The sequence below is a fragment of the Rhagoletis pomonella genome, unplaced genomic scaffold (genome assembly GCF_013731165.1).
Source record: "Rhagoletis pomonella isolate Grant_MI unplaced genomic scaffold, Rhpom_1.0 Rhpom_scaffold_00002, whole genome shotgun sequence".
Taxonomy (NCBI): domain Eukaryota; kingdom Metazoa; phylum Arthropoda; class Insecta; order Diptera; family Tephritidae; genus Rhagoletis; species Rhagoletis pomonella.
The window spans coordinates 73,864,019-73,879,993 of NW_023458556.1; the positions used below are offsets into that span (position 1 = coordinate 73,864,019).

Genomic DNA, 15,975 nt, shown 5'->3' on the forward strand with positions numbered 1-15,975 from the left:
TTGCTATGCTACACGATGGGCACTGGGGCAAAGGTCGTATGAAACAAATGGCAAGACGTTACGTGTGGTTTCCAGGTATAGACGCGGAAATAGACAAGTTGCATAATGAGTGTAGTATTTGCCAAGCCAATGCAAGTCATCCAAAGCGGGAATTTTCCCCTTGGCCTCAGCCCACAAAACCTTTGGAGAGGATACATTTGGACTTTGCAGGTCCATTTTACAATCACATGTGGCTTATTATCGTCGACGCATATTCGAATTTCCCATATACCGTGAAACTATCAGCAGCAACTACGATGACCACCAGCACTCCAGCGAATTCTGTCGGTGGAAGGCCTGCCGAATACTATCGTCACTGATAATGGAGCACAGTTCACATAATCGGAATTCAAGCAGTTTTGTAAGAACAATAGCATTGATCATCTTACCACAGCACCGTTCCATCCTTCATCAAATGGATTGGCGGAAAGGTATGTACGCACATTTAAGCAAGCATTTAAAAAGATTATGATGGAAGGAGGCGACGCTGAAAGAGCATTGTACAAGTATCTGGCTACATATCGAAGTACACCGAATCCTAGAAATAGTAAATCACCTGCGGAAATGTTGCATGGTCGACAGCCATCTTATCCGCATTGTTTCCTACCTCAACAACTCCACATGCAACAAAGAGTAAATTCGCCATAGGAAATACAGTTTGGATTCGCTCGTACTCTGGTACATCCCGTTGGATCCGTTGTCGAATCTGGAGGTGTCATATAGGCGCCACCAAGAACAAATAAGGGCTTATACTGGGAGGAGTAGAATGGAAGAAAGCGATCCGGTTGACATTGACCTGCAAGCAGCGGGCGAAATTTCATGTGGTGAAAACGAAAGTTATACCAATCATCAACGCGTGGATCAACAACCGGAGCAAACTACCGAAATAAAACCAGGAGGCACACCACTTCGTCGGTCGGAACGAATTAGAGCTAAGACTGTCCGATTTGATCCTTCAAGTTATAATTAAAAGTACTAACTACTACTAACTACTTATTTAAATCTTAACTTTTTTGTTAATGAATTTTGAGAAAAATATTTTTAAATTACGTGAAGGGGAATGTAGGAATGTATTGATTTTGCAAATACTACCATGCAAAAATTTACTAGCAATTTACTTGGATTTGGTAACACTAGTCATACTGTCATTTGATCACTATTTTCTTCTGACCTTCTCCTTCGCTTTTGGAGCTGGCACATTTTTCTTGTAACTTAGAATTAAAATAAATGGACTATTGAAATCCAGAAACATCTCGTTCTAATTGCAGCAGAAATTTAACACTCTTCAACTTTGAAAGGCCACGTTAAAATCTTTGCTTTCACTACGTTGTTCATCAATTTCTTAACTGCGAGTCGCTTGCCTTTGCAGAGTTTTGGCTGATTAATATTCCGAAACATGATAATTGGCACACCTTTTTTTTCAATTTCAGTATATTGGGTAATCCCTGGAAGATCAATCGAGTTCAAAAATTCCGTTGGATAATTAACTGCTTCATATGTTTCCACAGCGGTGTTTATCGACGTATACGTTATTTCCTCACTTTGAATGCTGGATTGAAAAACATTAGTGAGTTGATAGACATCCTTATTCTTCGCGGAAAGAATAATAGAATAATTAATTTGAATATCCGGAAACATTCTTTCGATCAGTTTTCCTTTCGATGTTTCTAAGTTACAAAAATTATCAGGCCATAAAATTCGTCCTAATCTCTCATTGACTGGCAGCTTTCCGTTCCCTATGTTCAGTAACTGTTGCGAGAATGCCTAGGCCGATTAATCGCTCTATAGTTGGACACGCATACATACGAGAGATTACAGGCAATGTGTTCGTAAATCTCCTGCGAGCAAAATCAATGCATTCCCGAATGGTTGAACATTTCTACGCAAATCTCGCACCCATCGATCAAGAACCTCAAGAGATTTTTTATGTGCCATCGTGCACTCATCCCAAACAATGAGTTTACATTTTTCTAATAAGTAGTTTTTCCATACCGGATGTTCTGGAAATATTGCACGTGGGAGTTTCGATGATTTGTATGTTCAATGGTAGCATAAGAGCAAAAGTGGAAAGTGTTTCCACCTGGTAACAATGTCGCAGATCTTCCAGACGAAGCAAGAGTTATGGCTATGTAAATTTGTATTGTATTTCATCGAACCGTTGTCACAATCTTATAAGGAATGTTCTCCTAGTTCCTCCTGACGTATCCAAGAAGAAGGTCATTTATCATTTGTATCTTCTTATTTGGCGCTGTAACCACATAAGCGATTTTAGCCGAGTTCGACAAAGCACGCCAGACAAATGTATGAAGAAATAAAATATTAAATTTTTTTATTTTACCGGCAAAACTGTTGATTATATAGAAAAACGTTATATGAACATATTAAAGGAATTGTAATTTTTAATTTTTTTAAATTTGTTTGAGCAAAATCGGACTAGTGGTTCTCGAGTTATGTAAAAAAAAACACTACCAAAGGTGACAATTTCCCCTATATGATAGTTACTAACTTCAAATCGATATATCTCGATTCCTAGACGTGATAATTGAATTAATAATATACAAATAAATAATGTTTCATTTAAATGTATATTATTTTTTTCTTTTATTTCAACATATAGATTAATTTTAATTTTTTAACATATTTTATTTTTTAATTGCAAATAAATTTAACTGTCCAAATATTTATAAAAGGTTTTAAGTTGAAAAAACTAATAACCTTCAAAGTTATAAACATAAGCTAAATCTTTTAACGGATCGAAATTTAAATACATCATTCTTTGATCCAGCTGGTGGAGGAGACCCAATTTTATACCAACACTTATTTTGATTTTTTGGTCATCCAGAAGATTATATTTTAATTTTACCTGGATTTGGAATAATTTCTCATATTATTAGTCAAGAATCAGGAAAAAAGGAAACCTTCGGTTCATTAGGAATAATTTATGCAATAATAGCAATTGGACTTCTTGGTTTTATTGTATGAGCACATCATATATTTACAGTAGAAATAGATGTTGATACACGAGCTTATTTTACTTCAGCAACTATAATTATTGCTGCACCAACAGGTATTAAGATTTTTAGCTGACTAGCTACACCACATGGAACTCAATTAAATTATTCTCCAGCTATTTATTTTCTATTTACAGTTGGAGGTTTAGCAGGAGTTGTTTTAGCTAATTCATCAGTTGATATTATTCTTCATGATACTTATCATGATGCAGTAAATTGGAGGTCAATTTATGTCATGATATCAGCAAATGAACAAATACAATTTCTCCAGTCTAAAATTAGTATACTTTTTGAACAAATTGTGCCCCCTGTAAGGAAACCAAACTATGTCAAGAACCGTCCATGGTTCAACCACCATATAAAAGACCTAATTGTGAAGCGAAATAAGGCATACTTAAAATGGAAGCAGTGCAAGTTGGACGAGACCTACAGCGAATACAAGGTGTTAACCCGAAATTTTTGAAATGTTTACTGCCTAAAACTCTGTCGTATCTTACTTACGCTTTCAATACCGTTTTGACCACGTCGGTCTTTCCTGACTGTTGGAAATCGAATGGCGACTATAGGCCAATTGCGATTCTACCTTTCTTATCAAAGGTCCTAGAACGTATCATGCATACTCAGATTAATTATTTCATTAATTATATTCAACAATTTTTATGAGCTCGAGGCCGTATTAAATGCAAATTTATTGTGGAAAAGCAACAATAATTTGAAAAAATGGTAAGTCTGATAAGGAAATGTGGTGATTTCCGAAATAGCTGAAAGAAGTCTGATGAGGAAATGTGGTGATTTCCGAAATAGCTATCACTTTTACCATTTTTTTCAAATTATTGTTGCTTTTCCACAATAAATTTGCATTTAATATGGCCTCGAACTCATAAAAATTGTTGAATATAATTGTTATAAAGGCCATAAAAATAACAAAAACAAATAACTTAAGGACGAGCACACCTAAAAGTTAAACATTCTAATAATAGAAATATTAACAAAAACCAACAAAACCAACAACCACATGATCAAGTGAATTGCAGCGGAATAGCTGCGCTTGATTGTAGTTGGCTTAGCAAAGTGAAATAGTGGAAAATAAGCAACAAAAATTAACAAGACAAACTTAGCACAGTGCGTAGGCAACTGGCTGAGTCAGTGGTGATCGTCGGTTCGAATCCTACTGAAAGAAGTCTGATGAGGAAATGTTGTGATTTCCGAAATAGCTATCACTTCTACCATTTTTTCAAATTATTGTTGCTTTTCCACAATAAATTTGCATTTAATACGGCCCCGAGCTCATAAAAAATTGTTGAATATAATTGTTATAAAGGCCATAAAAATAACAAAAACAAATTATTTCATTAATGGTAATTCACTGGTCAGTCAATACCAATCTGGTTTTCGGAAAAACAGAAGCTGTGTCACAGCACTACTAAAAGTCGCAGATAATATTAGAGTAAATATCGACAATAAAACGTAACTTTTCTGACCCTCCTTGATCACTCCAAGGTTTTTGACTCCGTGGATCTTGCCCTTTTATGTTTAACACTTGACAATTTGTTTAATTTTTTACCATCAGTCAAAACATACCTTCTTGGCCGTTCGCAAGCGGTAATTGTAAAAGACTCCATATCGAGATCCCTGCTTATAACTAAAGGCGTTCCACAAGGATCAATTCTGGGTACACTATTATTTGTGTTATATGTTAATGACCTTCAAAATGTGCTAAAATATTGCAATATTCGTCTATATGCAGATGACGTTCAGTTGTATCTAGGTTGTCCTTTGGACTCCATCAATGCATGCATAGAAAACTTAAACACTGATCTAGAATCTAGATGCAATTAATATGTGGGCCTGTGACAATGGCCTGGTCCTAAATCCCAATAAGTCTCAATGCATTTCTATATATAAAAAAAAAACTCAACCTTGATCATTGCAATAATGTAAAAATGAACAATTCTGTGATAAAATTTGTGGACACTGCTAAGAACTTGGGTGTAGTTTTTAATAGAACGCTGACATGGAATAACCACATTTTTAATGCAATCGGTAAAGTTTATGGCATGTTGCGATTGTCAGAAAGGATCGCTGAATGGCTTGTACGAATTGTTCGCTTGTAAAATAAAAACTGAGCACTTTGATTTTCAGGATTTCATTTAATGAAAATAGTGTTTATTTAAGATCATGAAAAATGATTATTTAAATTATAAAATTATTTGCTTAGCTTCTAGTGAGTTCATAGAACGGCTTTTCGAACGCGACTCCACTGACTCCATTCCGCTATCTACTTCGTGTCGCTCGTCATATTAGAGTTGCATTTTGTTAGGTATTATTTAGGGTGGCCTTGACAATTCGGCCTATTCTGACGACAAATCGTCCTCGATTTCATCAAAGTTTGAATCGTCGATATCTAACTCAGGGTTAGCGCTGCACCACGGCTTTATTTTTTCGGCGGCATACACGGAACAGAATTTCTTTGCCGTAACCTGATAACCGGGGATATCTTCGAGGAGATAACGATCATTGCTTAATACTTTTCGAATAATATAGGGCCCACGGTATTTAGGCTCTAATTTTCGAGAATCACCAACAGATGCTGGTTCATTTTCGATGACTACTATGTCGTTTTCGGCGTATACTTTCGGCTTCGTTTGTTTCTTATCAAAACGTAGCTTCCACTTCTCACGTTCGTTGTTTATATTGATTGTGGCTTGTTCTCGTTTTTCAGCTGCGGTTAAAGTTGTAGTTTGGTCATCTGATATGTCATCGTGTATTGCAGCGATGAGTTGATTTTGAATCACATCTCGAAGGTTAAAGTCGAATACTAACTCCTTTGGGCTGAAGCTAGTCGTAGAGTTTTTCTGGGAATTTATAGTCCACTGGAGATCTCTAAGCGTTAGATCCCAGTCTTTAGGATCTTCGGTCGTTGTTCGGATAAATGTGAGTATGGTCTGGTTAGCGCGCTCCACTTGGCCATTGGCTCTGGGGGTGCGTACGGCGGTTTTGATATGTTGAATGTTGTTCTATTCACAATACGATCCAAATGCTTTGGATGTGAATGATGTACCCCTGTCGGAAACGATTTGTGACGGAAGTCCAAAGTAGCTGGACATTTCGTTGAGTGTTTTCAATACATGAACTGTTTTGGTGTCTCGTACAGCTTTGAAGATCAAAAATTTGCTAAATGCATCGGAAATTGCGAGTACATAGCAATTGCCCCGTTTGCTGCGCACAAAGGGGCCCATATGATCGATATGGATCAGATGAAACGGGATTGGTTTAATTGGACTGTAATGAAGACGGCCCTCGGTTTTTCCTGAACGGTTCTTCTTGTAGCAGCACTATATACATGCTGCTATATATTGCTTAACATATTTCCGCATTTGCGGAAACCAATACGACTGCAGTAAACGATGTAAGGTCTTTTCGACGGCTTGATGCCCTGATTTATCATGGCTGTACTGCATTACGCGCCAACACACAGACTTTGGGACAACAAATCGAGGACCCTCTTTCTGTTTTCTGTATAACCGATGGTTTTGAAGTACGTAGTCATTCTTTAAGCTTTCTTCGTGTGGAGACTTACAAGAACCGTTTAAAACTGCGATAATTTATTATTATTATTATTATTATTTATTTATTCGGTCTACTGATTACATGAATCTTACAGACTAGACAATTTATCCACTTAAAATTAGTGTCAAAAGACGACATAAATATAGTACAACAACAATTAACAATTAATATTTAATTAAATAAGGAAAACAAGGTAAGTTTAAAAGAATAAAAGTTAACATTAAAATCGATAACATCGGCATATTTATTGCAAAGACGAACGCACCTAGTGATAGGCTCATTCAGCGAATAGTTATTTCTGCTAATTGGCTCAACGAATAAATGATTACATCTTAAGTTTCTTTGGGGTAAATATACATTAAATAAGGAATTGATAAGATCACAGTCAATTTTGTTATTGACCACATTGTATACAAATATAAATGAATTATAAAGTCTGCGGTCATGCAAAGATTGCAAACCCAAAAGCTTACGTCTACTAGTGTATGATGGAGGGCCATCATCCCAGCTCATGTTGTATAAGGCATATTTTGTAAAGACTTTCTGAACCATTTCAATTTTACCAGAGTATACATCGTAGTAGGGGTTCCATATCAAAGAGCAATACTCCAGTCGACTACGAACAAGGGCAACAAATAATGATTTAAGCGTGTTAGGGTCCTTAAAATCACGAGTATTTCTACGAATGAAGCCAAATAGCGCAAACGACTTAGAGACAATGAAGTCAATGTGCTTGCTAAATGTAAGCTTTGTATCAAAGATCACCCCTAGATCCTTCATATCGGAGCAACGATTAAGCACATTGTTGCACAAAGAGTAATCAAAAAGAAACGCCTCTAATTTTCTGGTATACGATACAATAGCACATTTCTTGGTATTCAAGTACAAGTTATTTGATGTACACCAAGTTTCAAAAATACTTAAATCCGCTTGCAACTTCCTGCAATCAGAAAGACTGTCAACTTGCAGCAAAAGCTTAACATCATCGGCAAACATCAGGCATTTCGTGAATTTAAAGTGGGAGGGTAAATCATTGATGAAAAGCAAAAATAATAGCGGACCACAATGGGTACCTTGCGGAATACCTGACCAAGCATTGACACTGGTATTTGAGGAGACTGAACCAATTTTCACAAATAACTTCCTCCCGCTAAGAAAACTAGCAAAGAATTTCAGAAGCTCTCCAGTAATACCATAGAGTTTTAGTTTATGCAGTAGGACAACGTGGTCAACCTTATCAAAGGCTTTGGAGAAATCGGTATATATCACATCTAATTGTGATTGGCAATTAAATGCCTTCGCGATATCATTGGTGACTAAGAGTAAGTTTGAACATGTGGATCTACCAGGCATGAACCCATGCTGACAATTGCTTATAATGTTACATACGTGAAGGTAAAGTTTAGAATGAATGATGCTATCGAACAGCTTGGCCAATGTACTCTGTTTCACTATAGGCCTATAGTTACGTATATCATTACGGTCGCCGGATTTGTAAATTGGAGTGATAGAACAGACCTTCCATGCATCAATAAAAACACCACTAGAGAGGCAGCTATTAAAAATCCGAGTGATGGGACCCACAAGGGAGTCCGCACATAGTTTGAAGAATACCGAGCAAAAACCATCAGTGTCAGATTTACCATCATACTTTAGTTCAGATATCGCAAGAGTTACGTCAGATTCCTCAACTACAAACGCAGATATTTCAGGCAGAGATGGTAAAGAAACCGTAGGAAGACTTTGGTTGTCATACTTTTCATATACACCTTGAAAAAATTCAGCAAACAAGTCGCATGAGTTCTGTGGGTTCTCAGAAACAACTCCGTTATAAGTAAGGGTAGTTGGAAAACCATTAGTTTTTCGTTTTGAGTTAATGTACTGCCAGAAATACCGAGGATTGCATTTGAGACCTGATTCAACATTAAACATATACTGCTTGAAGAGAAAATTATGAAGGCAATCAAATTCCTTTCGAAGGTGCTCAAAATTATGATAGTCACCCACACTTTGACTTTTCTTAAAACAATTGAAGGCTTTATTTTTTCTATTTTTAAGGTTGCATAGGCGTTTATTAAACCAAGGGGCTTATTACTACTATACGCCCTTTTTAGGGGAACAAATTCTGAGATGGCTGATGTGAGTAAGGAATGAAACTTTTCGTAGCCGACTAACGGACAATTGGGAGGATTCAGAAAGTCCCAATCAATTGACTCGATAAAATCGTTTATAGCCGAGTAATTAGCTTTTTTAAAGTCATATTGCTGCAAAGAATTAACTGATACGGAATCGAAGCGATAAAATTCAAATTCGATACCGAGTGCTTTATGGTGAAGGGTATTGACAGAAAAAGGAGAATGGTATTCGTTGCAATAAGCTTTCAAATCGTAAGATAGAAACACAAGATCAAGAGTTCGACCAGCGTCATTGAGTACAGCGTTACATTGCTTGAATCCATTAGATAGTAATGTACTTGTCACTAACAAATCTACATCAGTTATAAGGTTTGTAGGCATTATATTGTTATTATTATTAAGCCATTTAATGTTGCACAAATTTAAGTCGCCAAGGTAAATAAATTCCGCGTTATCCTTGGCGATTTCGTTAATAAAAGCCACGTTCTCTAGATGCTTTCTATATACTTCTTCATTACTATTAGGAGGAATATAGGAAACAACTAAATATAAAGATTTTTTATTTAAACCCTTAATACAAACACATATCTGCTCACACAACCCATCATCATGGGGCATTTTGATCATACTGCTACACAGATCTGACCTTATGGCTAATAAAACACCACCTCCTTTATTTAAGCCCGTAGCAATAGCGCAGCGATCCTTACGATAAACGTGGTAATAATTGTCAAAATACTCAGAAGACAATATATTTTCAGTCAACCATGTCTCCGTTAAAGCAATAATATCAAAATCATGCAATGAAGTACATTGGTAAAACTGAAGAGCTTTAGTTCGCATATCACTTACATTTTGATAATATATATAATATATATAGAAATACTTGTAGAAATATAAGAATAAAATCGAGAATCAAAATAAACACAGAGCTCGAGTGAAACACGTCCGTACGCAGCAAAGAACAAATTAACTAAAAAAAAACTCGAAGCTTCTCGTCCTGCAACTGCATTGTTAGTAACCAGTCATCTACGTCAGCGGTTACTTTCAAAACCAACCCTGCTGGTTCGACCTCCCTACTGGGTTCATCTGGCATACGGCTAAGTGCGTCAACGTGCTGAAGGCGTGTTCATTGACGGTGGATGCATTCGAAATCATACTCGAGTAGCTTAAGCCACCAACGGGCAATTTTTGGCTTAAGCTCTTTATTCTCCTTGACGTGTGCCACGGCGGAACAGTCTATTATTACGCGAAAGTGTTTTCCGAGCAAGTAAATTCTAAAGCGCTCTAATGTTTCAACAACTGCTAATACTTCTAGTTCATAGCTATGGTATTTGCTTTCGGAACTAGAACAATGACGACTATAGTAAAAGACAGAACTCCAAGATTTCCCATCAGCCGACTGTAGTAAAACGCCAGCAAGACCAACGCTGCTAGCATCGGTATGAACTTCGTGTTGAGCATTTGAGTCATATAGTGCTAGTACGGGCTCATCTGATAATGCGGTGATGAGCTTAAAAAAAGCGGTTTGTTGCTCGCTTCCCCAAACAAAATTATTAGCTTCCGTTTTATGAAGAAGCTTCGTTAACGGTTTCGCAATAAGGGAGTAATTTTCGACAAATTTACGAAAAACCCCTGTCAGAACTAGGAATCGCCTTACCTCAGTGACATCGTTGGGTACTGGGAAATTCATTATCGCGCTTATTTTTTTCTTTCCGGGAGTAATTCCGTTTTGATTAATAATGTGGCCTAAATGTTCGATTTGTTTTTCAAGAAACTTGCACTTGTCGATACGTAGCGTTAGGTTTGCATCTTTCAATAATGACATGAATTTTTCCAACCGATATAGTCCTTCTTCAATTGTTTTGCTTGGTATGATTATATCGTCCAAGTACACCAGCACTTCGTTGGCTGACATTTTCGACACAACCTTGTTCATCCCACACTGAAAAACTGCCGGCGCATTCACGAGACCGAAAGGCATTCTGTTAAACTCGAAATGTCCGTCGGTAGTGACGAACGCGGTAAATTTTTTTGAAGTCTCTTCGATTTCGATCTGATGGTATCCCATCCGCAGATCGAGTGTAGTAAAATACGTATTACCCGCGAGCTGAGCAAACTGCTCCTCCATGTTCGGCATGGGGTACGGCTGTTTTTCGGTAACTTTATTCAGACAACGGTAATCGACAAAAAGTCGATGTTCACCATTACTTTTGTTTACTAGCACAACTGGCGAAGAATATGGCGATTCACTTAGTCGAATAATACCATCAGTGAGTAGTTCGGATATTATATTCGAAATTATCGGTCTTTTTGCGAAAGGCACACGGTAAGGTTTAAGATAAATCGGCACGTCAGTGTTGAGTTTAATATGCATTTTAGCAATCGAACATTTTCCGATTTCTGCGACGTTATTTGCGAACACCTCTTTATATTTCGTTATATTTATAGATTGGACGCGTTCAATCTTACACTTGTCGCCTTCAATGACTAATCTTTTATCAGCGCGACACAACACGTCTTTTCCTAACAACACATTCTCATCAATCAAATTATCGTTTATTATTAACAAGTCAGCATTGAATTTATTATCATCAATTGAAATTGGAACGTTTATTTTGCTCGTGCATATGTACTCACCACCCGCAAACCCGTGTAAAACCCGTTCACAAAAATATCCTTTTCTAGATTGTCCGTGTTTTTACGCTCATCAGGACTATCTAAAATTTTGTTTACGTTTTTTGCTTTCACAACACACTGTTCGGTTGTATGAGACGTACGTTTGCAGTTAGCACACCGTGTTTTTTTTTGCGGTTCAGGGCCAATTTACGGAATAATGCCCTAATTTGGAGCAGTTAAAGCACTTTACGTTCTCTATGGGTATCTTATTACCCGACGTTTGTTTCTCGTTTGCTTGTGACGCATTATTCGCTCTCACATTCTGCGACGGTTGCATAGCATATTTAGGTTTTTGTAGTATGGACTTTGGTTCATTGTATACACTGTAGCTTACTATATCTCGCAGTAAGTCTTGACATCGCACGTATTCGTTGGAAATTTTCCTCTTTAAATCTATGTCGATTATGCCATTAACGATATGGCGCACAATACTGGGCTCCGGAAGTCCACCCTTCGTACCTAATGCTAACATTCGGTAATAGTGCTCAACCGGCATTTCCGCGTTAAGGCGTTTACATTGAGCCATTTTCAAATGTATATCGGCTTCGTTTTCTATGCAAGGGAAATGTATTAAAAAACTATTTATGAACTGTGGCCACGAGACGAAGACACATTGCTGAGAGTCAATACACAGCTCCACGAATTTTCTGTTGCAATGCAAAAAGCAATACACTTTCACTCCACTGATATGTATTTTTGAGTAGCTCTACACGTTTAATAAATTGCTGAGAGTTTAACGATTTATCCGAATTTGGATCAAAATCTGGCAAAAGCTCGATTATGTCGCGAATATTATTAAAAGAAGACGAATTGTTAGACTGTAACATATTTTGAAAATTAGACACATGTGGTGCACAAGGTTGTGGGACACCATTTGGTGCACTACTACAAGGCATTTGCATATTCGAATGTAATGCATAACGTTGGTGCACATTTTGATTTGATGCTACATTCGGTACATAAAATCGACGGTTCGCCGATTCCCACTGCGAAGGAATGGTACGCTGCGTTTGTGGCAAATAATTTGATGCAGTCGTGTACATGACTGCTGACGATGATAATATCGGCTCGAAATTAGAGGACGTAACAACCGCCTGACGATGCGTACATATTTGCGAATGTATTTCAGCTATTGTTTTTTCTAAACTTACAACTCGTTGTACTACTGACAAATTATTTTGTACTATTGTCGATTCTTTGTCACAATCACTCCCGTCAGCATTCATATGCTCCTGTAAGCGATCAATCAATTGATTTTTACGACCCGATGTTGGCAAACCAAACTCTTTGCACTTATTTCTCAACTCTTGAACGTTTTTATTTCGTAAAGACATTTTCACGTTTTTTTGTTTTGATTATTAGTTGTGATTTTTTACAAATTATCCAGTAACTTGCCAGCAACTCTCCAGTAACTTTATTACTAAGAATTCGCTCTCATAGAAAAAATTTGCAAAAAAGTACGCGAACGCTTTTCCAGTAATAATTTGCAAGTTTCATGAACAGCTGATAAATTGGTTGTTTATTCGCAGCAAATTCCTAATAAAACAATATCTTTATTTAAATAGGTTTATTTTGTGAAATTCAACAATAAAAACCCACAAACAGTTGCCTTATTAGTTTAAATTTCATCCAGTAACATGCGATCAGCTGTTTTTCGTACTGGCAAATTCTTACAAGTAAAAATTTATCCAGTAAAATCCAGTAAAAACTTGCAACTTCAACTGTCATTTTTCGCTCTCTCAATTTCCCCTACTTTGCAAGTTTTTGCGTACGAAAACGCCAAAACATGAAAATTCGTAAAAACTTTTACTGGATTTTACTGGAAATGAGTAAAAAAATGCAACTATTGTCTTCTTTTGAGGATTCTAATTAGATTCAACCGTACTCTCAGTTATTACACGACAGAGATAGCCATAGTTATTTGAAACAAGCACTCCAAGTCGTACTCTTCTTTATTTCAAAATTTTGTTTCAAACATATATTCATAGATGCAAAACAGAGATAGATATCGTTATTTCGTAACAGACTTTCCTTTGCACACAAAATTGACACAAACAAGTGCAACCGAAATATACAGAGTATCAGAATTCTTCTTTGCACATTGAATTAACACAAACAAGTGTAACCGAAATGTACATATTCGCGATTGCATCAAGAATACAAACGTTCGTAGAACTTCGTAGCTTATTCGTTGCTATTTCGTTAGCTAGCTACAAATTCAAAACTCAACGGAAAGTTTCAACGGCGACAAAACTACAAAACTTCAATGGCAAAACGTATGTCCACAGGAGTCTCACATGCACACGTTCATGGGAGTCTCAACTTTTGTTAGGTTATGTCCGACTGTAACTTCACTTTTTCGTGTATTTCGGAATATTTTTTTTACATTTGTTTTCAAACGACCATGTTAATTTGCAAGTATGCTCACTATTTTAACGTTCTCATTCACTTTTGTAGGCGGATTCTAATCCTTACTTCTGAAGTTGTCAGAAAGGATCGCTGAATGGCTTGTACGAATTGTTCGCTTGTATAAATAAAAACTGAGCACTTTGATTTTCAGAATTTCATTTAATGAAAATAGTGTTTAATATCATGAAAAATGATTATTTAAATTATAAAATTACTTGCTTAGCTTCTAGTGAGTTCATAGAACGGCTTTTCGAACGCGACTCCACTGACTCCATTCCGCTATCTACTTGGTGTCGTTCGTCATATTAGAGTTGCATTTTGTTAGGTATTATTTAGGGTGGCCTTGACACGATCCTTATGGAGTATTCAGTACTTCACACCAGTGAAGATTCGACTGCTCCTAGCTAAAACTTACCTACTACCGACACTACTATACGGCTGTGAATTGTATGCTTGTTGTGATAGTGTATGCAATAGAAAACTTAATATCCTGTACAACAACATTGCTCGGTATATTTACTGCATTGGTCGTTATGAACATATTTCTACTTTTTCCTTAAGGATATTTTCTATTCCGTTCGACGATCTACTGAAACTCAGATGCTTGACATTACTACACAAAATCATAGTCACACAGGATTCCGATTATTTGAAGGAACGATTACAGTTCACCAAATCTTCCCGATCTCTTGCTATATGCAATACTAAATTTACGTGGTTAGTATCTGAACGTCAGTTTTTTATTTTCTCAATCCGTCTTTGGAATACCCTGCCCGCAGCGATTAGATTTTAAAAAAACACGAATCATTTTAAGAACGAACTAATGCGTCATTTTCCCAAATGAATACTTAAGGTCTTGACATCTCTTCATGTCTCCTTCCTCTCCATCTTTCTTCTCCTTTCATTTTATATAACTTTTACCCCTACTTTGTAAGATATCATACACTGTAAATATAACTATTGGTTGTTGTGTGTGATTAAATAAATAAATAAAATAAATAAATACTTATTATGTAGTTGCACATTTTCATTATGTATGTATTATCAATAGGAGCTGTATTTGCTATTATAGCAGTATTTGTTCATTGATACCCTTTATTTACAGGATTAATTTTAAACACAAAATCATTAAAAAGTCAATTTTTAATTATATTTATTGGTGTAAATTTAACCTTTTTCCCTCAACATTTCTTAGGATTAGCAGGTATACCTCGACGATATTCAGTTTATCCAGATGTTTATACTACATGAAATGTAATTTCAACTATTGGATCTTCTATTTCATTACTAGGAATTTTATTTTTCTTATTTATTATTTGAGAAAGTTTAGTTTCACAACGACAAGTAATTTATCCAATACAATTAAACTCTTCAATTGAATGATTACAAAATACACCCCCAGCAGAACATAGATATTCTGAATTGCCTATTTTAACAAATTTTTAATATGGCAGATTAGTACAATGGATTTAAGCTTCATATATAAAGTATTTTACTTTTATTAGAATATTTATTAATAAATGACAACATGAGCTGCTCTGGGCCTTCAAGATAGTGCCTCCCCTCTTATAGAACAACTTACATTCTTTCATGATCATACACTTATAATCTTAGTAATAATTACTACCTTAGTTGGGTATTTAATATTTATACTATTTTTTAATAATTATACAATCCGAAATTTATTGCATGGTCAAACTATTGAAATAATTTGAACAATTCTACCAGCTATTGTGCTTTTATTTATTGCATTTCCTTCTTTACGATTATTATATTTATTAGATGAAATTAATGAACCTTCAGTGACTTTAAAAACTATTGGACATCAATGATATTGAAGTTACGAATATTCAGATCTTATAAATGTAGAATTTGATTCATATATAATCCCAACAAATGAATTAACTACAGATGGATTTCGATTATTAGACGTAGATAATCGAGCAAGTTTACCTATAAATTCTCAAATTTGAATCTTAGTAAACAGCAGCAGATGTAATTCATACTTGAACAGTTCCCTCTTTAGGTGTAAAAATTGATGGAACTCCTGGTCGTTTAAACCAAACTAATTATTTAATAAAACGACCAGGTTTATTTTATGGACAATGTTCTGAAATTTATGGTGCTAATTA

At 35.9% G+C, this 15,975-nt stretch overlaps 1 pseudogene; it reads left to right on the forward strand.

Moving 5' to 3' along the window:
• The first annotated feature begins 805 nt into the window (after positions 1-805).
• Positions 806-15,289, forward strand: LOC118754756 (annotated as a pseudogene).
• The last annotated feature ends 686 nt before the right edge of the window (positions 15,290-15,975 follow it).